The sequence below is a fragment of the Nelumbo nucifera genome, chromosome 1, assembly GCF_055504915.1.
Source record: "Nelumbo nucifera cultivar China Antique chromosome 1, China Antique-T2T, whole genome shotgun sequence".
In the NCBI taxonomy this organism is placed as follows: Eukaryota; Viridiplantae; Streptophyta; class Magnoliopsida; order Proteales; family Nelumbonaceae; genus Nelumbo; species Nelumbo nucifera.
The window spans coordinates 147,332,059-147,355,428 of NC_142649.1; positions in this window are offsets into that span (position 1 = coordinate 147,332,059).

Sequence of the window (23,370 nt, forward strand, 5' to 3'; positions counted from 1 at the left end):
GGCGGTGATGATTGTGCAGTCGCCACCGGGCAGATGAGGATTGGGGAGAGAGAGAGTGAGATTCATCACAAGAGATGAGCAAAACTCGCATTTTGCTTAACCCTTCACATGATTCAGAAACACGTGACGCATCCTCCGAATGCACGAACGTTGCCTGGACGCAACGTGCCTGGACTGAAGCCGAACTCCTTTTGCTGATTCGCAAGTAGTTGAAGTAAGCTACATGCAGCATGTTGTTGCAAACCTGGTGGATAAAGCGATTTGCTTTGGAAAGTTTCTTTGGGTCTCCTTTTCGGCTAATAAAGAGTTGAATGCTAGGGAATGGCTGAAAGCTAGGTGTGCTGACGAGATGAAGACCCTTTGCCCCCAGGATGACCCCTGTTTCAGGTCGGACAAAGATTCAAAGATAAAAAGTCTGTGGTTTGGAAGACTGCTACGGTGTGTGAAGGTGGTTAGTCCTCCCTCCCGTGGGGTCTGAAGCACCAGAGGGAGAGGCAAAAGAAGAAGAGGCAGGAATATCTCGCTCCATTAGGGGCATTGTCTTCCTTGCTCTCTCATTTGGCTCTGGTCCTTAGCAGTTGGTGTTGTTTGCGCTTTGCTTTGTTCCAAGTGGTGTGTAGGTGTTTCTTCTGTGACTTGGCTTAGTGATTTTCTGGGTTGAGGCGGCATATTGGAGGTGTTGGTGTTTGCTTTTCTTTCCTGTTTCGTATATCTCTTGTACATTTTTTTTTCAATTAATAAAATTTTTATCTTATTTTTCTCAAAATAAAAAGTAACCTAAAATAGTTCCAATGGATGATAAAATGAGAGAAAGCAGATTGAGATGATTGGTCACATGCATAAAGAACCATCTATAACACTAGTTAGAAAAAGTGTAATTTATTACAATTTACGAATTAAAAGAAATAGAAGAGTTAAGGGCACATAAAAAGGGCTTGAATGGAAATAATAAGAAATTATTCAAGTGGTCCTGGTTTAATAATATATATGACATTGAACAAAATGGAATGACATGGCAAAGTTCATGTACCCAACCCCATATAGTTGTGACAAGGTCCACAAGGCTTAGATGATGATGATGATGAAATATCATCCACATGGTAAGAAGGGCCTCTTTCTCCCATGCATAATTAGATATTAAGGCCCCATTTTGGTATTTGAAGGAAGCTACTATAAGAAGCTTTAGTGGCTGAAAAGTAGCTAGTTAGGTTGGGCTCTCCAAAATGTAAAGCTCAACAGAGGCTTTCTAAAATTTGAACCAAAAATTATGACAATTCTCAATAAATTAAGCCCTGTTTTTAGAGATGGATCCTGTCTCAAGGGATTCATACTAGAATCACTATTAAATGGACTTAAAGCCGACTCAACTTGTTTGGTTCATTGGCTACATTATAGAAGAATTTACCAGAAACAATGGAACTTGCCATTTATAATACAAAACCATGATTCAGGAATCTTCATTGGGCCTGTAGTTTCTACACAATGACATTAATGGACCCCGATAACACATTCAACTCCATCTGAGATTGACCCCATTAGGCTGTGTTTGTATTAAAGGAAAAAAAGTAGGAAAGGAAAGGAAATGTAGGGAAATCCATACAAACTTTTTCACTATCTTTTCCTTCAAACCAATTAAACCAAACCAAACATAGCCTTGTTGTAATTCAAAGTTAAGTCAACTTCATCACCATCTTGAACCACATGAAAAAGATAAAAAAAAAAGGGTGCTCAAATCACTTGTCTGGAAGAAAGAGAAAAGAGCTACATGACAAATAGCAACAAAGATTGGCAAATTCAAGACATTATTCTTGAAATTAAGATTGTTCATCTTGGGTTGTCCAAATTGATTCAATGGTCCAGATTTGCGCATTGGTTGGGCCATAGTGTTGATCACCATCTATTTTTTTCCTCCAAAAAAAACTGTTCAATTTTGGACTTGTTCTTAAACAATTGGGTAGCTACAAAAAGAAGGGGCATCCATTACAAAGGTTAGTCAACAGATTGGATTAGGATTCTTGTTGTTTTGTTCATTAACGAATCTCCATGCCAGTCACGGGTTCTTCCTCCCTTATTTGGGAAAAGAATAAAGATGGATTATGCCACCTTATTCTTAGTACCTAAATTAGTTACGGATTTTTCTGTCCCAAATAGGCTTATGGATACCATGGTGATTAAGCGACAACCCAAAAGAGTTCATGTTTGGGATTTTTTTTTGGCGCAGTTCCCTTTAAGCCATGTTTGGTGAGCCCAAATCAGTTGTCAGTTAGCCACTTAACCATGAAAAATTCTAAAGTAAGGTAATTGGTTAAGGCAAAATCTATGATGCAATTGCTGCACCATGTAATAAAAGAGATAAATTGATTATACATGATGGTAAATGCATCTTATTAAACTATAAACAAATGAAAAATAAATAATTAATTGAGATCTGAATTTAATATACAGCCAATATAACACTTGTAACTGTGAGTGTATTAACCCAAATTCCCCTAGATATAGTAGCAAAAGAAGGTGCTACAGGCAAATTAATATGCATGGAGAAACTTTTTCTTCACGAGTCAATTTACTTCTCGCATTGCAGATTAGTCAAGTTTTTGCAATTTTTCTTGCACGTATTAATTGCATAATTTTCTCTTGATATTAATGGCCGAATGTCACCGTTCCAAGTTTCAACTATAAAGTCATGGATACTGGCAAAGTTTCTAATTCGCTTTTCTTATGCGAATCTATCACGGTTGTCCTTAACTTTTTTACTGAAATGTTCACCATGTGAGCATGGAATTATTTGGAATCTTTTTTCTAGGCATTTGAAAATTGGGATGGAATTAGATTATCATGATGATCTGCTACGCAAAATTTGTACAACTGTCAATGGGTCAGGTTTCGACCAATTCATGATCGATTTGGTCTTGACATGATAGAGTAAAAAACTGTGGTTTTTTTTTTATGTATTAAAAAGTTGTGTTTGGTTCCATGGAAAATAAGAGAAAAAAACTAAGAAAATATTCTTAAGAAATTTCACAAAACTTATTAACAATTTTCTCTCAATCTTCTATTTTTCTTATATATCTCATATAAAATGACAAATTAACCAGTAAATCTAATTCCAATTACAGGGTTGGATTGGCTCGGGTATAATGGATTAACCTGGACAATTAACAACCCTAACAGCCTTTAGGCATAGACCGGTAAGCTCGTTAGGAGAATGACACAAGCCCTACTTCAAAGTCTATAACTATGGAATTAGACTTGGTTTTCAAGATTGATATGATACTCTACATTTGGGGTTGTAATTAGGGGTGGCAACGAGCTGATATTCTCACGAGTTGTTTGAGCTCGGCTCGTGAAAAGCTTGGTTCAGTTCGATTTCAACCGAGCTCGAGTTTAAGTTTGAGCCTATTAGAACTCGGCTCGTGAGGTTCATGAGCCGGATTGAATATATATATATATATATGCATAAAATAATATATACAATATATATAATAAAATTATAAAAATAATATATATAATAAAAATATTATAATTCTTAATTTTTTAAATATCAAATAGAAAATATTTTTATATATAACTTTTTATTTTTATAAAATACTTTTTCTCAAAATCGAGCTCGAGCTTGAATCCACCCCTAGTTGTAATCGAATGGATTGGATTCAGATTTAATCTACATGCCTTATTGTGGTCTAACATGATAATTAATAAATAAATAACAAAAAATACAAATTTAAAAACCTATTTACTTTTAATTTTAACTTATGCATGTATAATAAATTGGTATAAATATAAAAATGTAACTTTATTAGTTATAAACTTTGTATAATTGTGTGTATATATCACATTTGTATTTTAATTGAGTCAAATGGATTTAAGTCTACTTCTAATTTGATTATTAATTGGATGCAAGTTCTAATATCCAAATCTGGGATTAGGGGTGTTCAAATTTAGTTACCAAACCAAAAACGAAACTGAACTAAATTGAATAAGCCGATTAAATTTGGTGTGTTCAATTTTTGGTATGGTTCAATTTAGTAATTTTAAAAATATTGGTCTTCGATTTTCGATTCGGTTTGAGAAAAATATTCAACCAAACCAAACCAAAAATCGAATTAACCAAAACAAATACATATATTCATATTTTAATTATAAATATTGACATTAATATTTACATTACTATATATTAACAGTAGTATATATATTAGTATTAATATATAATATGTATTTTGATTATAAATGTTGATATATTTTAATGTTTATTTAAATGTAACATACATAGATATTTTAATTAACCAACTTAAAACCAAACTGAACCGATTCGAATTGCTTTGATTTGGTTTAGTTTTAAGCCTAATTTAGTTCGGTTCGGTTTTTTAAAATGGCCTAACCGAAATGACAGTTAGGTTTTATTTTTGAAATGAACCGACTGAATGAAAAACCCTATTTGAGACAATTGGATTGGATGTTGAACCAGGCATCGGCCTTTTGGAGTCCATTGACAGTCCTATATCTCTCAAAGGAAATGAAGATTTTGATAAATCCATTTTTCTACATTTGTTGAAAGTTTCATGTAGGTTTAAAAGCCCAGTTTGATCAATGATCAATTAATAATAGTTAATAGATGTCAATGGGTTGAGCTAAATTGTAAACTTGACTTGACTTGACCTTGTCAAGTTGGGTTTGGTTAGGTTTATTAGGGAGTAGGGTTGGATTAGGGTTTTGATTCTTCAACAAAGTTTTATTTGGATTTGGCTAACCCATCTTGTTGGATCATGATACCTTACACATATAAAATGTATTCTTATAATTTGATGTAACTTCTAACATCTAACTTTAGAATCAGTTTAGAAGGAGTACAAATACAAATATGTACAGTACAAATACATACAAAGCAGCACAAAATGTAAGGTTTTGCACTATACATATTTGTATTTGTACTCCTTCCAAACTGAACCTTAAAGTTTAGGGTTTGACTATTGATGAAGGGAAATTTGGCCTGGCCTCGCGATCGCCCGACACGTGGCAAAGGCAAGCAGCTCGGGACAGTAGAGCACCCAAAGCGAACATCAGAAGCAAGTCCAAACTCACTACCGAGCCCGAACTCCAGACCGCTGTACTTAGTCCGAGCTCCTTGATAAGAGCGAGCTCCCTGTCAAAGGTCCGAGCTCCCCAAGTCCGAACTCGGTACTAGGAACCCGAGCTCCCTAAAACCCGAGCTCCCTAAGTCCGAGCTCGGTACTAGGAGCCCGAGCTCCCTGATTAAGAGCGAGCTCCCTGTCAAAGGTCCGAGCTCCCCAAGTCCGAACTCAGTACTAGGAACCCGAGCTCCCTAAAAACCCGAGCTCCCTACTAGGAGCCTGAGCCCCCCTGTTAAGAGCGAGCTCCCTACTGAGAACCCGAGCTCCCTGCAAGGAGCACGAACTATACTGGGCCCCAAGCCCCACAAAGCTGACCCGAGCTGACCCGTGACAGCTCGGATCACTCCAAACCGAACTCAAGGCACCTCGCTCGCCACTCCAACACTCAACTTCCAAAGCACCAGGCCAGCCAAACGTACCTGACACCAAGGACGTCTTTATCCAAGGGCGACGTACCTGACTGATTTGGGATCTGACGCCTGACAGCCGCATTTCAAACGGCTTCCTGCCACCGCCACCTGCAACCGTCGTCACTAGCCGCAGAGACGGCTCCGACAAAAGGAACAGTGGCGGTTCTGTCCGACCAGAGGAAATGACACCCGAACTGGCAGGAGTTCAGAAGTAATCATACCCGACCTGACAGAGGCCTGGAAGTGAGTGCGCGAGGTGGTTATAAAAGGCTTCTACCCCCCAGGGACGAGGTATGCTAACTTCCGCGCTATCTGGTTATTCTTGCCTTTGAAAGACTCTAACTTAAGCTTCGGAGCCCTTACGCCGAGTTCTCCCCGGAGCCTCTCTTCTCCTCCCGTTTCAGGTCCCTATTACTCATTTCGGAGGCAAGATCATCAACAGCTAAGACCGGCCAGATCGTGCATCATCAATTGGCGCCGTCTGTGGGAAACGCTTCAAAAAGCCTCCCTCCAAAATTTTCATACCCTTTCCTTCTTCTCTAAAGAACTCATTACTTATGGCCTCATCCAGCAACGCCGGACGCGGCACAGAGACAAACACCACCGGGGAACAGCCCCAAGTCCCCGTAGTGTGTGTAGGACAGTTCACCATCCCCCTCACGGTGGATGGAACCCCCAACCTGACTACGCCACAAACAGTGGCACCTATAAGCCTGCCCTTCGCAAACGTCTCCTTCCCTCCTCCCATCGAGACTACCTTCTCCGAACCGACCGCCGTCCCCCTGGCAGCTAGCCAGAATCGGTTGGACGACTTAATGCAATGCATGCGGGCAATGCAAGCCCAGATGCAGCAGTTCCAGCAACACCAGCTTCACCAACACCAAGTGTTGCACAACCTCTCCCAATACCACTATCAGCAGCAGTTTCCCCAACTAACACCGAACCAACCACCGCTTCCACCTCGCCACCCCGCCCCGAAGCCACTAAAGGCCTCTCCGCAGGACGGGCACCTTCACCAAGGAAAGGCCTCCAGGCCCCAGAATCCCCCAAACAGCCAGGCCTCGTCCCCAGGCCGGAGAGAAAGAAAAGTCATCCCCGCCTTGCGGCTCGCAGGCGGATCAGGAACCTCGCCCGCGAGGTCAGCACCTCGGGTCTCAAAACCGGAGTCCCCACTGGTGGAAAACCAATTCAGCGCACTGACGGCAGCGGACTACCAGAACTCCGAGCCCATCGAGCTCGGCAACACGGAGGCCAGCAGCGCCAGCACGAGGCCCACTCAGTAGCGGAGACGCCGTCGAAGTCGACGAACCGCCACCCGCGTCTTATCCGAGCTCAGAGGCAAAGGCGAGGCGAGCTCGGACGAGGTAGGAATCGCCCCGATTCTCTCAGTTCCTTCCCCCCTCGCCTCAGAACTCCTGGCAGTCCCCTTGCCTAAAGATTTCAAGCTCCCGCCCCTAGACAAGTACGACGGATCCTTCGACCCCAACGACCACGTGGACGCTTTCCAGTCCCAAATGCACCTCGCCAGGGCCAGCGAATCATGCATGTGCGTGGCCTTCACCACCACCCTCAAGGGGGTAGCCCGCACTTGGTACAGGAACCTGGCCCCCAGATCGATAAAGTGTTGGGCTCAGTTCGTGCAGGTCTTCACTGCACACTTTGTTACCAGTAAACGGTGCCCCAGAGCAGAGGAGAGCATCTTCGGAGTAGTCCAAAGGGAAGGAGAACCCAAAAGGGGCTACATCAAACGATTCAACGAGGCATGCTTACAGATACCTCGGTTAGACCCCGCGGTACAGCTTGCCGCAGCAAAAAGAGGGGTGACGCACAAGGAATTCAAGTGGCACATGGTAGCTAACCAGCCTGCAACCGTGGCCGAGTTCCTCAAGCTCGCGGACAAGTTCATGAGGACAGAGGAAGAAATCAACCAAAGAACCGAGGGCGGAAACGAGAAAAGAAAGAGGGACGGCGAGCCCTCTAGCTCGGCCGACCGGAAAAACCCAGCCCGGGACCCGAAACCGAACCAGTCATTCCGAGCTCCCCTCCCAGCTCGGACGGATTACACGCCACTGAACACAAGGCAGACCGAGATCCTAATGACGATCAAGGACGCCCCCTTCGTGAAGTGGCCACCTCGCCTAAAGGGAAATCCGAACGAAAGAAACAAGAATTTGTATCGTAGTTTCCATAGGGACCACGGTCACAGTACCGAGCTATGTAATAACCTCCGAGACGAGATAGAGGGGCTCATCCATCGCGGATACTTAAGAAACTTTGTACAGCACAACAATAATAGCAATAAAGCGGACCAGCCGGGCGAACACTTAAAAGACGCCCCGGAGACTAGCAGCAGGCCTGCCGAACCAATGCAACGACAGCCTCCGGCAGAAAGGCCAGTTCGGGGAACCATCCATGTAATTGTGGGAGGTTCAGTGGTGGCGGGGTGCACATCAGCGGCAGCTCGGACCTCAGTTCGCGAAGCGGTCCTCGAGGAGTGGAACCCCCCGAAGAGGCCGAAGACCGAGGAGCCGATCCTCTTCACAGAAGATGACGCGCGGGGAGTTCGCTACCCTCACGACGACGCACTCGTCATTAAACTCAGGATCAGCGACTTCGAAGTTAGGCGCGTGCTCGTAGATTCAGGCAGCTCGGCGGACATCCTATTCAAGTCGGCATTTGATTGGCTGCAGCTGCCAAGGAGTGACCTAAAACCTGCAAGCACTCCCCTGGTGGGCTTCAACGGGGAGGAAGTAAGGCCCCTTGGAAAAATAACGGTGCCCGTGGAAGTCGGCACGTGGCCTTGTGCGGTCAGACTCAACCACGATTTTCTGGTAGTCGCGACCCCCTCCCCATACAACGCCATAATAGGACGGCCAATCACGCATATCCTGCGGGCGGTGGTCTCTACCTATTATTTGGCGATGAAGTTCCCTACGAACTTCGGTGTGGGGGTAGTGCGGGGCGACCAGCTCGAATCCCGCAAGTGCTATGTCGCCGCCCTAAAGGGCAAGTCCAAGCCGGCCGGCGACCTTGACCTGGAGCGGCCTACGGAGCAAGGCGAAGAACGAGCCTCGCCGACAGAAGAGACAGTCGCGATCCCGACCTCGCCTACGGACCTATCTCGCGCGCTCCAGATTGGTGCTTCTGTCAAGGAATCCCAACGGACCGAACTGGTAAGTTTTTTACTCCAAAATTTAGATATTTTTGCATGGTCCGCGGCTGAAATGCCCGGCATTGACCCTAATCTTATAACTCACAAACTTAACACTGACCCTTTAGTCAGACCCGTTAGACAGAAGAAACGGAACTTAGCCCCGGAGCGCTGGAAAGCAGTCGACGAGGAAGTCGAAAAGCTCCTCGCGGCAGACTTCATAAGGGAAGTCCATTACCCGAGCTGGGTGGCCAACCCTGTGCTGGTGAAAAAGGCGAACGGCAAGTGGCGCATGTGCGTCGACTACACCGACCTGAACCGAGCTTGCCCGAAAGACTGCTTCCCCCTTCCTAGGATCAACCGTCTAGTGGACGCGACCTCGGGACATGAATTGCTAAGTTTTCTGGATGCCTACTCAGGCTACAACCAAATCCGGATGGACCAGTCCAACGAGGAAAAAACCAGCTTCATAACCGAATTCGGTATATACTGTTACAAGGTCATGCCCTTCGGGTTAAAAAACGCCGGGGCGACCTTCCAAAGACTTGTAAATAAGCTGTTCCGGCCCCTGATCGGCACAAAGATAGAGTGCTATGTAGACGACATGGTCGTCAAAACACAGTTTTCGCAAGAATTAATACAAGACTTAGATTCTGTCTTCCAAATCCTGCGTCAGTATAACATGAAATTAAACCCAAACAAATGTGTCTTTGGCGTCACCTCGGGCAAGTTCCTGGGCTACGTTGTCAATCAGCGTGGCATCGAGGCCAACCTAGACAAAATACAAGCCATCCTAGATATGAGACCACCTCGGAAAATAAAAGAAGTCCAAAGGCTAAACGGCCGCATAGCCGCCCTAAGCCGCTTCATGTCCAAATCGACAAACCGCTGCCTACCCTTCTTCAAAGCAATCAAAGGCAAAGGGTTCGAATGGACCCAAGACTGTCAGCTCGTGTTTGACGAGCTAAAAGGCTACCTCGCCAAAGTACCAACCTTAGCTCGGCCCGAGGAAGGCGAGGTCTTAGAACTATACCTCTCAGCCAGCGACGAGGTAGTCAGTTCGGTACTAGTAAAGGAGGCAGACCGGGTCCAGCGACCCGTATATTATGTTAGTAAAATCTTGCAGGGAGCAGAAACAAGGTACCCGCAGATAGAAAAGCTAGCGTATGCCCTGGTGATAGCAGCACGGAAACTCCGCCCGTACTTCCAGGCCCACACCATCATCGTCCTGACTGACAAACCTCTGAGGCAAGTCTTACTCAAACCCGAGGTTTCCGGGCGGCTGACGAAGTGGTCCATCGAGCTCAGCGAGTACGATCTCCAGTACAAGCCAAGAACTGCCATCAAGGCCCAAGCCTTGGCAGATTTTATCGCGGAGTGCACATTCAACCGCGGAGCCCCTGAACTGGTCGAGCCCAAGGTCCCCAGTTCGGGCGAACTCGGAGCTCTCAAGCCAAACGAGTCCGAGCCCCGTGAAGTAGCAGCCAGCGTGGCTTCCCTCCTGGTTAGACCAAGTGCGAACTGGGATGAGGAGCCCTGGATCCTTCACGTGGATGGCTCCTCGAACCAACAAGGCAGCGGGGCTGGAATAGTGCTACACGGCAGGGCAGAACAAAACTGGAATACGCACTACGCTTTGAGTTCGCGGCATCCAACAACGAGGCACTGATAGCCGGGCTAAACCTAGCGCGCAAGGTCGGGGCAAAGCACGTGGTTATCTGCAGTGATTCTCAGCTCGTGGTCAACCAAATTACAGGCGAGTACGAAGCACGCGAACTCACTATGATTGCGTACTTGGCAAAAGTAAAGGAAGCTCTGCTCAACTTCCAATCACACTTCATCAAGCAAATCCCGAGGTCAGAGAACGCTGAGGCCGACGCCCTATCCCGACTGGCTAGCACGAGCCACAACGCCAGGAGAATCGTGTACGTAGAGGACTTGCCTCGGCCCAGCATTCTAGGTGGGGCAGAAGAGGTCGCTCCCGTCACCGAAGCAGAGCCGAGCTGGATCGACCCACTCGCAAGCTTCTTGATAGACGGAACCCTCCCCGCGAACCGCAACACAGCCAAGAGGGTGCAGCACCAGGCAGCCAAATACGTCATGATAGACGAACGGTTGTACCGACGATCCTACACGCTCCCCTATCTGCGATGCTTGCGCCCAGCCGAAGCCGAGCTGGTACTGCGCGACATCCATGAAGGCTTGTGCGGCGGACACCTGGGGGGCAGAGCCCTCGCCCAAAAAGCACTTCGACAAGGATACTACTGGCCAACGATGAAGACAGAGGCAATCGAGCTCGTCAGAAAATGCGGCAAGTGTCAGAAGCATGCCAGCAACCACCATCAGCCCGCTGCCGACCTCAAATACCTCACCAGTCCATGGCCCTTCGCCCAATGGGGCATCGACCTCCTGGGGCCATTCCCACCAGCGACAGGCGGGAGAAAATTCCTAGTGGTGGCAGTAGATTATTTCACAAAGTGGATAGAAGCCGAACCCCTGGCAATAGTTACGGCCCGAAACATACAAAACTTCTTCTGGAAGAACATCGTATGTCGCTTCGGGCTACCTCGGGTACTAATCTCCGACAATGGCAAACAATTCGAAGACATCAAGTTCCAAGAATGGTGCCGAAGTATGGGAATTAGTCAGAACTTCACATCGGTCGCACACCCACAGGCAAATGGCCAAACAGAAGTAATGAACAGAGCCATCCTCCGCGGACTAAAAGCGCGATTGGACCGAGCCAAAGGTTTGTGGGCAGACGAACTACCAAGTGTTTTATGGGCACACCGAACCACGGAAAAGACCGCCACGGGTGAGACCCCCTTTAACCTCACCTATGGCACCGAAGCAGTGATCCCGGCGGAAATCGAAGTGCCTACGTTACGACTAGAAGCGTACGACGAACGGACAAACGATGGCGAGTTGCGCACCAACCTCGACCTACTGGACGAAGTAAGAGACCTCGCGCACATCCAAACTGCGGCTTACCAACAAAAGGTAGCTCGGTACTACAACGCGCGAGTAAAAAAGAGGGACTTCCGTGTCGGCGACCTGGTTCTCCGTAAGGTCATGGGGCCTGAACCCGGCGTAGGGAAACTTGGGCCGAACTGGGAAGGACCCTACAGAGTAATGAAAACACTCGGGGGGGGAGCGTACGAGCTCGGAACCCTAGAGGGCAAACAAGTACCCCGAGCATGGAACGTTGTCAACTTGAGAAGGTACTATCTGTAGGCCACCAAAGCAAGTACGCCGAAGTCATTTCATAAAACGAACTGAGGGACCGAAACGGTCAGTTCGGAAAAAAACATAGCTCGAAGACACCAGTACATGAACAAAAAGACTTTTCATTTCAAAACAGATGTGTACATTTCATTTCATTTTACAAGCCCGGGGCTACTTCATCATTATCAGAAGCCTCTCCAACAACGCCCGAAGGACCTGCCTCCCCCTCGGAGTCTGGTTCGGCATCCGCGGCATTTGTCATCTCCGGAGTGATGCGCGAAGTGGATATGGCACTGGTATCGAGGTCGGGGTACGTATTCCGGATCATCCACCGACTCAGCTTGAGAGAAGATCTGAGTCCTCTCCCTGATATCCTCCTGAAGATATTCGACCTGGTGCTCCAGGTCCAGCTTCATTTCCGCCATACGCTGCACCACCACCCCCATGGCCTCGGCGTCCCTCTGAGACCTCGCCTGCCTAGATCGTGCACGGCGAGCAGCAGCATCAGCAGCACGAGCATTCTCCTCGGCAGTCCGAACGGCCTCCTCGGCAGCTCGCGCCTGCCGCGAGCATTTCTCCACCTGGTTCGCCAAGGCATGAATGGAGGAGTTCACCTGTCAAAGGAAAACGAGGTCAGAGAAACGAATGAAAAAATAGAAGCCAAGCTCTGAAGAAGGGATCACTTACCACCATGGCATGAGTAACGGCACGACAGGCCACTTGGTGCAGAGGGAGTTCAGTCCATGCCGCAACTTCCTCAGGAAACATCGCCTCCTTACTCCGTTGAAGAGCATGCACAGGCGACAGCACGCTCCTGAAATCCCCCGGGGCCTCCGAGCCCAACGACCCAGCTCGCATATGAGCGGACTCGGAATAGGCGGGAGCCCCCGTGTGTGTGGTTTCAGCATAAGGAGCCCCCGCCGGCCCCTGCATAGGAGGAACCATCTCAGGCCCCTCTGTCGGACAGTCCGACACCTCAGGCTCTGCAGCTCGGGATGGCTCGGCGCGAGCTCGCTTGGCCACCCGCTTTCTCCTCTTCATCCCCTCGAACAAGCGCGCACCTCGTGACCCTCGAGAATCCATTGTACCTATGAAAAGGAGTTCGGCATCAGTAAGACGTAAGCGAAGAACAAGACAAGATCACTAGGAAAAGAACCTACCCGAACTCAGGCCTGTAGCAATAAGCTTGGCCTCCGTCAGATACCATTGGCAATCCAGCCCAAGCCGCGCCCATTGCCGGAGGCCCTTCGCCGTCTCCTCATCAAGTGTGATGCCAGAATCAGGAGTGGCCACTCCCCAGCCGGTCTGAAACGGCCACCCCATCGCACTTCGCACCCCGAAATAGTCCCGCTTCCACGCCGGGACCTTATTCGGGAGTCCGTGTAAGAGCTTGAAATCCGGGCGAGGGGACAGGTAGTATGCCCGCCTACACCCAGGAAGGGGACCCACTTGCTTTTTCAACATTAAGATAGAAGAAAAAATCTCCAGATCCAGAGGGAAGTTCTCGTCGCAAAATAAAGAGATCGTTCCCACTAAGTTCCTAATAGAGTTCGGGTGAAGCTGGCCAACCGTCACACCGAAGTGGTTTAGGACCTCGACAAGAAGAGGGTGGAAGGGCAGTCGCAGCCCTGCGGCGAGCTGTTCCCGGAAAATCACCATCTCATCAGGGCCATGTTCCCAAGGAAAGCTCCCCGTAGGGATAAAATAACCGTACTCACTGGGCAAATTATAGTAGTCTACGAGGGTTTGAAGTTCCTCAAGCGTCATGGTCGAAGGGCCGAATTGATCTACAACCCGGCCACGGCGGGAGGTGGATGCCGACCTACCCGAAGCACCTCGGGTGGTAGGCCCGACCCCTCCCTCAGGACCTACATCGGGCTCGCTTGAACTACCGTAGGACGCAAACTAGTTCGTAGAACCCACATCAGACCCGCTTGAACAGTCTGAACCCTCCAAACCAGACATCGCAAAACGGAACGGGATTCCAAAAAATACTCACCCGGGAAGAAGACTGAAGCAGACCGCAAGAACTCGAACAAGCAAGACCTGGGACGCGAACTGAAATGCCTGGACGCGAGTTGAAACTTAAGGCGCGAGCTCAAGATATACGACAATAGCAAGGACGGGCCCCCCCTGTGCACTATTTATATCCACAGCGTACGGAAAGCGACGGCCTAGATCAAAAGCCAATCCAATGGCCCACAACCGCGCTAGGACGCACGTCTTCCAAAACCAATCGGCGCACGACTTTTAGAGACTGACGGAACGTCGCGCACGACTTGTCAGAGGACAGGTGTCGGCACGCGTCTTCCCGAAACTGACGGAGCAACGGCGCACGTCCCCTCGCAATAAAAGCGTCTGCAGCGTAACTCCCGAATAACTGACGTCACGACTTCCGAACGCGCGCCCCTTTTTGAAAATCAAAATTGGAGCGAGCGCGCTCAGTACGGACCAAAACCCTCCCACTACCTTACAAACTCCCTGCGCCAAGACGGAACCGTTGTCACAGGGAGTGGGGGGCAATTGATGAAGGGAAATTTGGCCCGGCCTCGCGATCGCCCGACACGTGGCAAAGGCAAGCAGCTCAGGACAGTAGAGCACCCAAAGCGAACATCAGAAGCAAGTCCAAACTCACTACCAAGCCTAAACTCCAGACCGTTGTACTTAGTCCGAGCTCCTTGTTAAGAGCGAGCTCCCTGTCAAAGGTCCGAGCTCCCCAAGTCCGAACTCGGTACTAAGAACCCGAGCTCCCTAAAACCCGAGCTCCCTAAGTCCGAGATCGGTACTAGGAGCCCGAGCTCCCTGATTAAGAGCGAGCTCCCTGTCAAAGGTCCGAGCTCCCCAAGTCCGAACTCGGTACTAGGAACCCGAGCTCCCTACTAGGAGCCTGAGCCCCCTGTTAAGAGCGAGCTCCCTACTGAGAACCCGAGCTCCCTGTAAGGAGCACGAACTATACTGGGCCCCAAGCCCCACAAAGCTGACCCGAGCTGACCCGTGACAGCTCGGATCACTCCAAACCGAACTCAAGGCACCTCGCTCGCCACTCCAACACTCCACTTCCAAAGCACCAGGCCAGCCAAACGTACCCAACACCAAGGACGTCTTTATCCAAGGGCGACGTACCTGACTGATTTGGGATCTGACGCCTGACAGCCGCATTTCAAACGGCTTCCTGCCACCGCCACCTGCAACCGTCGTCACTAGCCGTAGAGACGGCTCCGACAAAAGGAACAGTGGCGGTTCTGTCCGACCAGAGGAAATGACACCCGAACTGGCAGGAGTTCAGAAGTAATCATACCCGACCTGACAGAGGCCTGGAAGTGAGTGCGCGAGGTGGTTATAAAAGGCTTCTACCCCCCAGGGACGAGGTATGCTAACTTCCGCGCTATCTGGTTATTCTTGCCTTTGAAAGACTCTAACTTAAGCTTCGGAGCCCTTATGCCGGGTTCTCCCCGGAGCCTCTCTTCTCCTCCCGTTTTAGGTCCCTGTTACTCATTTCGGAGGCAAGATCATCAACAGCTAAGACCGGCCAGATTGTGCATCATCAACTATTATTTTTAGGCCCGAGATATCAGAGAAGGAGAGGAAGAGAGAAAAGAGAAGAGAGAAGGACGTTTGGGTTCAAAACATGCAGTTGGCAGCTCTAGCTCTCTTTTCTTTTTATATTAGGGTGGCCCAACTTAAAATAAAGAGGTGAGAAATTCCAAGAGTGCCCTTGCAGCGCTAAAGAACAGTAAAACGTAATAAACTACTGGAAGAACTAACGGATTTCAACACTCCCCCTCAAGTTGGGACATTGATATCAATCATTGTGTTGCGAATGATGTAACCCCTTGGTAAAAATGTCTGCAAGTTGATCTGTGGAGCTGACATATGGAGTGCATACTTCCCTATTTACAATTTTTTCCCTTATAAAATGCTTGTCAACCTCAATATGTTTAGTTCTATCATGAAGTACAGGGTTGGCAGCAGTGTTGATAGCATATTTGTTATCACAATATAAGGATATGGGGCCATTAACAGGAAATCCCAACTCATTCAACAAGTTCTTTATCCACATAACTTCATCTACTCCATGGAACATTACTCTATATTCTACTTCAGCACTAGACCTTGCTACAATGTTTTGTTTCTTATTTCTCCATGTGATTAGGTTTCCTCCCGCAAAGGTACAATACCCACTAGTAGACCTTCAAGTGACCATTCTTCTAGAAAAGTAAACCAGCCCCTAGGAACTTCTTTAGGTACTTGAGGATTCTATCAATTGCCTCTAAGTGTGTAGTCTTAGGAGCATGCATGAATTGGTTAAGAACACCCACAACATAAGCAATGTCCGATCATGTCATAGACAAATATAATAGTCTGCCCCCAAGTCTCTAGAATTGTTTCACATCCTTGATAGTCTCTGGAATTGTTTCTTGTATCTTGTAATAAATCTATGATGTATTTTCTTTTAGAAATGAAGATCCCCCTTTTTGAGCGGGCCACTTCAATTCTAAGAAAATACTTCAAGGGACCTAGATCTTTCACCTCAAGTTGAGTGGCTAGGAACTCTTTTAATCTTTGAATTTCCACCTTCCAATTGCCTGTGATCACTATGTCGTCAACATACACTATCAAGGCTACAATTTTTCCCTCCCCTTTTTTCACAAATAATGTATGATTTGTCTATCACTGTTTATAACCAATCTACTGAATGACTATATGAAAGTTGCTGAACCAAACTTTTGGTGATTGTTTTAGTCCGTATAAGGACTTCTTTAACATACATGCCTTTTTTCCTTGGTCTTGAGCATAAAAACTAGGAGGTTGCACCATGTACACCTCCTCTTCAAGATCATCATTTAGGAAGGCATTTTTAATATCTAACTGGTGGAGATCCCAATCAAGGTTAGCAGTAAGCGAAAAAAGAGCTCTAATGGAATTCATCTTAGCAACCGGAGCAAATGTCTCTACATAGTCTACACCATACACTTGAGTAAACCCTTTCACCACCAACCGAGCTGTGTACCATCAACCTTATACTTTACTGCAAAAGCCCACTAGCTTGCACCCTACCGGTTCCTTTTCCACAGGAAGGTCCACTAATTCTCATGTACCATTTTTATGTAATGCATCTATTTCTTCTTTCATTGCATCTGTCTATACAGGTACTGAAAGAGCTTCTACCACATTTTTTGGGATAGGGACACTATCAATGGAAGAGAGAAAAGCATGAAAAGAGTATGAGATGTTCTCATATGAGATAAAGTGGGAGATACGATGTTTGGTGATACAGGACCTAACTCCATTCCTTTGTGCAATAGGGATGTCAAGGTCATTGATAGAAGAAGAATCAATAGCAGTAGGGTAAAAAATGTCAATAGGAATAATGGTACCTGGTGGAATGGGATCTATCCCCGGTGAATATGATGATGTTGGATGTTGGCAGTACAGTTTCAAGTTGCTCCACAGCTTTTGAACCTAACTGGCCCTTGCGGTGACGGAGGAAGACATGGAATGGAGGGTCAGGTAGAGGAGGTAGCACTTGAAATTGTTTCTTCTCCACTCTATTCTCCCCTTGAGGAGAAACTGAATAGAAATGATCACTCTCAAAGAAAGACACATCCATAGAAACATAGTATTTTCGAGAAATGGGATCAAAACAACGATAACCCTTTTAAGAAGAATGATAGACCAAGAAGATACAAGGGAGAGCATGAGGGTCAATCTTACCACGGGTAGGACATAGGTTTTGAACAAAGCAATGGCAACCAAACACCCGAATGGAAATAGAGAAAAGGGGGCTTTAGGGAATATCAGCTAATGAGGGGCCTTGTACCCTAACACCCGAGATGGCATACAATTGATGAGATAGGTAGCACATAATACAACATCCAACTAAAAACGTTTTGGAACACTCATATGGATGAATAACCCACAAGCCACTTCAAGTAGATGGTGATTTTTTCTTTTTGCAACACCATTTTGTTGAAGAGTTTTGGCACAAGAACTATAGTAGATAGACCCATACGAAGCAAAGAACTTTATGAGATCACTATGGAAGTATTCTTTGGCATTGTCAAATTGGAAAATTTGGATCTTTGTCTGAAGTTGGGTGAATATCATGTGTTGGAAATCTTTTACAATTTTTGGTACTTCATCCTTGGACCGTTCATTAATAAAAGTAATGAAATATCTATAGGCAAGCTCAGATGGTAAGTAACAGGGCTCAAACATCAGAATAAACAATACGGAAAAGAAAATCAAATTTATTATTTCTTGAAGGAAAATGATTTCTACAATGTTTGCTCAACTGACAAGTTTGACATTTGAACTCAGACACCGACACTGATTTAAATAAATCCAAAAGTATCATTTTTAGCAACTCAAAAGATAAATGACCCAAACGACTATGCCATAAATAAACTTGGCTCATACTAGACTGACTCATAGACTCAATGACTGCAAGACTAGCTTTGTTCTCTAGCATATAGAGACTATCCACCATACGACCTCTACCAATCATCTTCCCCGAGTCCAAATCCTGTACAACACAAAAAGAAGGGGAAAAGGTCATTGAACAATTTAATGAATTTGTAATGCTACTAATAGAAAACAAGTTTATAGGTAATTTTAGGACATGTAATACATTAGAAAGGGTAAGTCCAAAAGGAAGGGTTATGGTTCCTTGACCAGCTATGGTGGAAAATGAACCATAAGCTAATCTCATTTTGTCCCTAATAGATAAAAGTTGATAGGACTAAAAACAATTTAACTTACCTGTCATATGGTTTGAGGCTCCAGAATCAATTATTCAAGGGGAGTCAGGTGAATGGGAAGACACATGGAAAGCTGTGGTAAGATTACCATTACCTGAAGTAGATGCAAAAGAAGTCAAAGCAGGAAGAACATAATCCATTTGAAAGATTGCTCTCCCATACAGATCTAAGTGGTCACGGAAAGAATTAATGATATCTTCCTAGGGATCGACAACGGATGGGCGGTCCTAGTGAATAGTAGTAGATGATAGAGGCTCTTGAGAGGCCATGTTTGCTATATTAAACATTTTTTTTTACTTTGCTACCCCGACTTCTTATTCTGATATGATTTCTTACTCAGCTCTTGGACCCACTTTGGCTTAACATGAAGGTCTCAACAAGTATCTCGAGTATGTCTGGCCTTCTAGCAATGAGTACACCACAACTTATTTTTATCATCCACTCTCTTTTGGGAGTCATCCTTCTCAAAGGAATTATTGCTTCCTGCACCTATACTCCCTTTAGCCACTAAGGCAATCTGCTCCCCCTCAGAGCTATTCATCATACTGCGCCTACTCTCTTTGGACTGTACTAGAGTATACACTTCTTACACTGAAAGAAGATCTTTACTTCCTAATATCTGAACTCTTAGGGACTTATATATGGGGTTCAGTTCCAAGAGGAAGGCAAAGACCCGTTGTTGGGAACCAACAACCTTGTAGGCTTTAGCATCAGCATTGCACTTCCAATCAATATTCTGATAGTGATCTAATTCCTTCCAAATTGAGGTCAAATTTGAATAGTAGGCTGAGAGGGTCCTCTCCCCCTGCTTACAAGTAGATGGGGTAGCTCGCAACTGGTATATTTTGGCATAGTGGTGTTGCTCTAAATAAGTAGATTTTACCTGCTCCCAAATCTCCATAACTGTTTCAGCCCACATGAAATTTTTCTTGACTAGAGGTAACATAGATAGTAACAGCCATGACTTCACCATGCTGTTTTCCTTATCCCACCTATCATGTTTCTGCCCCCTGAGACTTTGGTTCTTTAGTTTTACCATTAATATAACCTACCTTCCCCTAGTTGTTATGTATAGTTTGATTTCCCTTGACCATTCTAGGTAATTAGGACCATCAAATGGTATCACAGCCATGGAAAAACTCATGTCAAATTCTCCACTCACTCCACCTTGACTAGAGGACCCACTAGACATAATAGAATCTTCAGAAGACATATTATAAGATTCAGGTTTCCAGATCAGGTCTGTTCAAAGAAGGGTACAATTCAGTTTATAGTTCAGCCACTGTTTAGTTTTAGTTCAGTCAGTTTAGTCCCCAGTTCAACCAAAGTTCAAACTATAATTCAGTTCAGTCAAAGTTCAAACCCTAATTCAGTTTAGCCATAGTTACAGTTTAGTCCCCAATTCTATAATTTGGTTGACTTTGTATGTACTCTTTTTTATCACGTTTCTTGGATACACAACTACTAGAAATGTTTCCAAGGAAGGTATCCGACCACTATCTTTTAGTTATAGGTCATTTTGACCTACACCGCCCAATTGACTAGGTAAAAAAAATAAGGATCACACGATCCAAAGTTCAAGGAAACTTAGTAGTTTTAGGTCATCTAGACCTCCAAAAAAAACACTTACTTGGGTACAAGAGAGGCTCACTCGATGCACAGAAGATAGATTTGTCTTCGCAGCATTAGTTTTTTCCTTCCTTTTAAGGGTTTCTTGGCACATGACTAGGGAAGAAGAGAAGACAAGTTGAAACCCCTTTAGATCAGTTTGATCTGCTTCTTGATTAGATTCGATTCATAGCAAGAAGAGTCCAAAAAAGGAAACTTTATCGCACTCTTTCTGATCTCAAAAGGCATGTTCTGATACCATGTTTTCAGGTCTGAGATATCAGAGAAGGAGAGGAAGAGAGGAAGAAGGAAGAATAGGAAGAGAGAAGAGAGAAAGACGTTTGGATTCAAAACATACAACTGGCGGCTCTAGCTCTCTTTTCCTTTTATATTAGGGTGACCCAACTTAAAATAAAAGAGGGGGGATATTACAATAGTGCCCCTACGACACTAAAGAATAGGAAAATGTAATAAACTACTAGGAGAACTAACGGATTTCAACAATTATGATGCCGAAAGATGTGATATTGAAAGAACTTATAACCAATCAACCAGCATCACAAAAGTGGTATCAATCAGGTGGATTTTCATAAAAAATTAACGGGGGGGGGGGGGGGGGGGGGGTGATTGGACAAAGTTGTTCTAGTATCATGTCTCTCTAGTGTCATAGATTTTTCCTAAAGTTTAAGATTGATTTTCATATTTATTTTGGTTTTTCTTCTTTCACTATGGAGAAGTACCTTGGAGCTAGACTTATTCACGAGCTGGGCTGGGCCGAGTTTGTGTCGGGCTCTGTCTATGTATTAATAGAACACATTCAGGCCAATCTCGAGCTTGACCCGACCATTGCCCCTAGGTCTTAAGCCCAAGCTTGAAGCTCGACCAAAAAATTGGGAAATGAATTTTCTTTTTTATTCCATTAAAACCATTTTGTTTATATTAAAAGACCTCAAAGCCCAAATATAATGAAAGATCTCACTATGATTTCAAAAAAGAGAAGAGGAACAAAGAAAAAACATATTTGTATATATATATATATACACATTATTTTTATTATATAAAATATATTTTTGTTATATAATATAACTCTAATTTGGGCTTGGGCTCGAGCCATGCTTTTCTGAAAAAACCTAAGCTCAACCTACAAAAAAGTCAGGCTTGGTGTTTTGGGCCCCAAACCAAGCCCACATGTCTAAATTCATGTCTAAGCTTGACTTTGAATAGTTTAGACCAGGCCAACCCATTGGGCTACCGAGTCCATGAACAAGTTTACTTGGATACCATAATCTATATTCCATCTTAAATTAATAGAACTTTGGTTATCAAACTGTATTATATAGTTAAGACATTTATGGGTGGACCAATACCGAGTTAAGCCCAAGTCTAAATTTCCTCCTCATAAGCACCCCTCACACCAGCCTCATAGCAAATTCTACCCACACATTGGGAATATCTCCTATACTCGTATGTTATTATTCATAGGAGATGTTCCCAATACAAGGTGGGATGTGATTGTGAGATTGGTATGAGGAGTGTTCTGTAAAGAAAAGATCCCATCACGTTAAATCGTACGACTGTATTTGATTTGAAGGAAAAAGTAGGGAACCTTTACAAACCTTGTATAGGTTTTCCTACATTTTCCTTCAAATCAAACATACCTTACAACATGGTTTTCAAAACCGGACTGGACCAGACCAGACTGGAAAAACCAGGAACTGGTCACCATTTTATCTCAGAACCGTTATTTTGCAAAAAAACATTGATTTGGTTTGCAAACCGTTGACTTGGGCAATTAAATTGTTCGAACTGTCTAATATTTTGTATGGTTTTTATTTTTTTTTATTAAAATTAGACCTATTCATGGGCCGGGTAGCCCGATAGCCCGGCCCGCACCTCGGTCGGGCTTGGTCATGTAATTAGGCCCGTTCGATTCGAATAATCGATCCGTTCAACCGGGAACCGGACCTTCGTTGTCGCATTTGGTTTTTAAAACCTTGACTTACGGGACCTGACGGATAATTACATATATTACTAGTTACTACTGGAGTTGGATTCAGGTGTGAGTCCGATCCCTTGACATCCCTAATCAATAACAGAAGAATCATGAAATTCCAAACGGCATACTCATAGAAAAACGGAAAGCCTACAATTCTACTTTATCGTATATTAAGTAGGGGCCTAGATGGGTATTGTGACCTGGCCCACCACATCGAAGGAAGGATAAGCAAAGCGATTACCTATTTATTTATTTCATATCTTCCCTGCGGCAGAGGTCTTCACTCGAGGTGTAGGTGGGAAACATGTGGGCCCAGATTGGTCCAACAACTTTTAGCTACCACATGTAGAAAATTAGAAATAATCCCAAATCAATTTACTTCCTACACAGATTGAGTTCCAGCGTAGATCTAGGGAAGGACAGTGGAATGACTCCCTTCTAAGGACATTTTTCACTTTATGTGCGGAATAAGTTTACGCTTTTAATAAATAAAAGTATGGCCGTAAAATATTTTATTTATTTTTGCTATTTTCTTAATTGTGGGCCTTAGAACATGGGCTCAAACGTGGGCTTCAACCATCAACCAGCACCGCTGAACATGAAGAGAATAGTAGTAGTAACAAAATGTGGAATTGCAAATTTTCAATAGTGTTAACGTATGTACCTTTTAATCGTTATATTACTATTTATGGTCCTTTTTTTAATCGTTACTAATGGGCCTTCACACCTACTATTTGCAATTTTGCATGGATGACTCCAGGAAAGTATGATCTATGTCCTTTTCTATTTGGGCCCCCACTCGAAGCCACAGTGTACTAGGCTGGCTACAACAGTCAACAGCTCTACAGCTAATACATTTCACTAGTGACCAGCCCCCACCGTAACGCGCTACTACGGTCAGAAAAAGCACGGAGAGTTCTACCATCCACGGACGAGGAAAAAAGGAAACCAGACCACATCACAAGATTCACAATATCGCAAACTAACGCAAGTGGACATTTTAGTCATTTTCTCATGGTTCCTACTGCTTCCTAACCTTCCTGCCATTCAGTCATTGACTCCACTCTCCAGTCCCCATTAATGGAAGAAA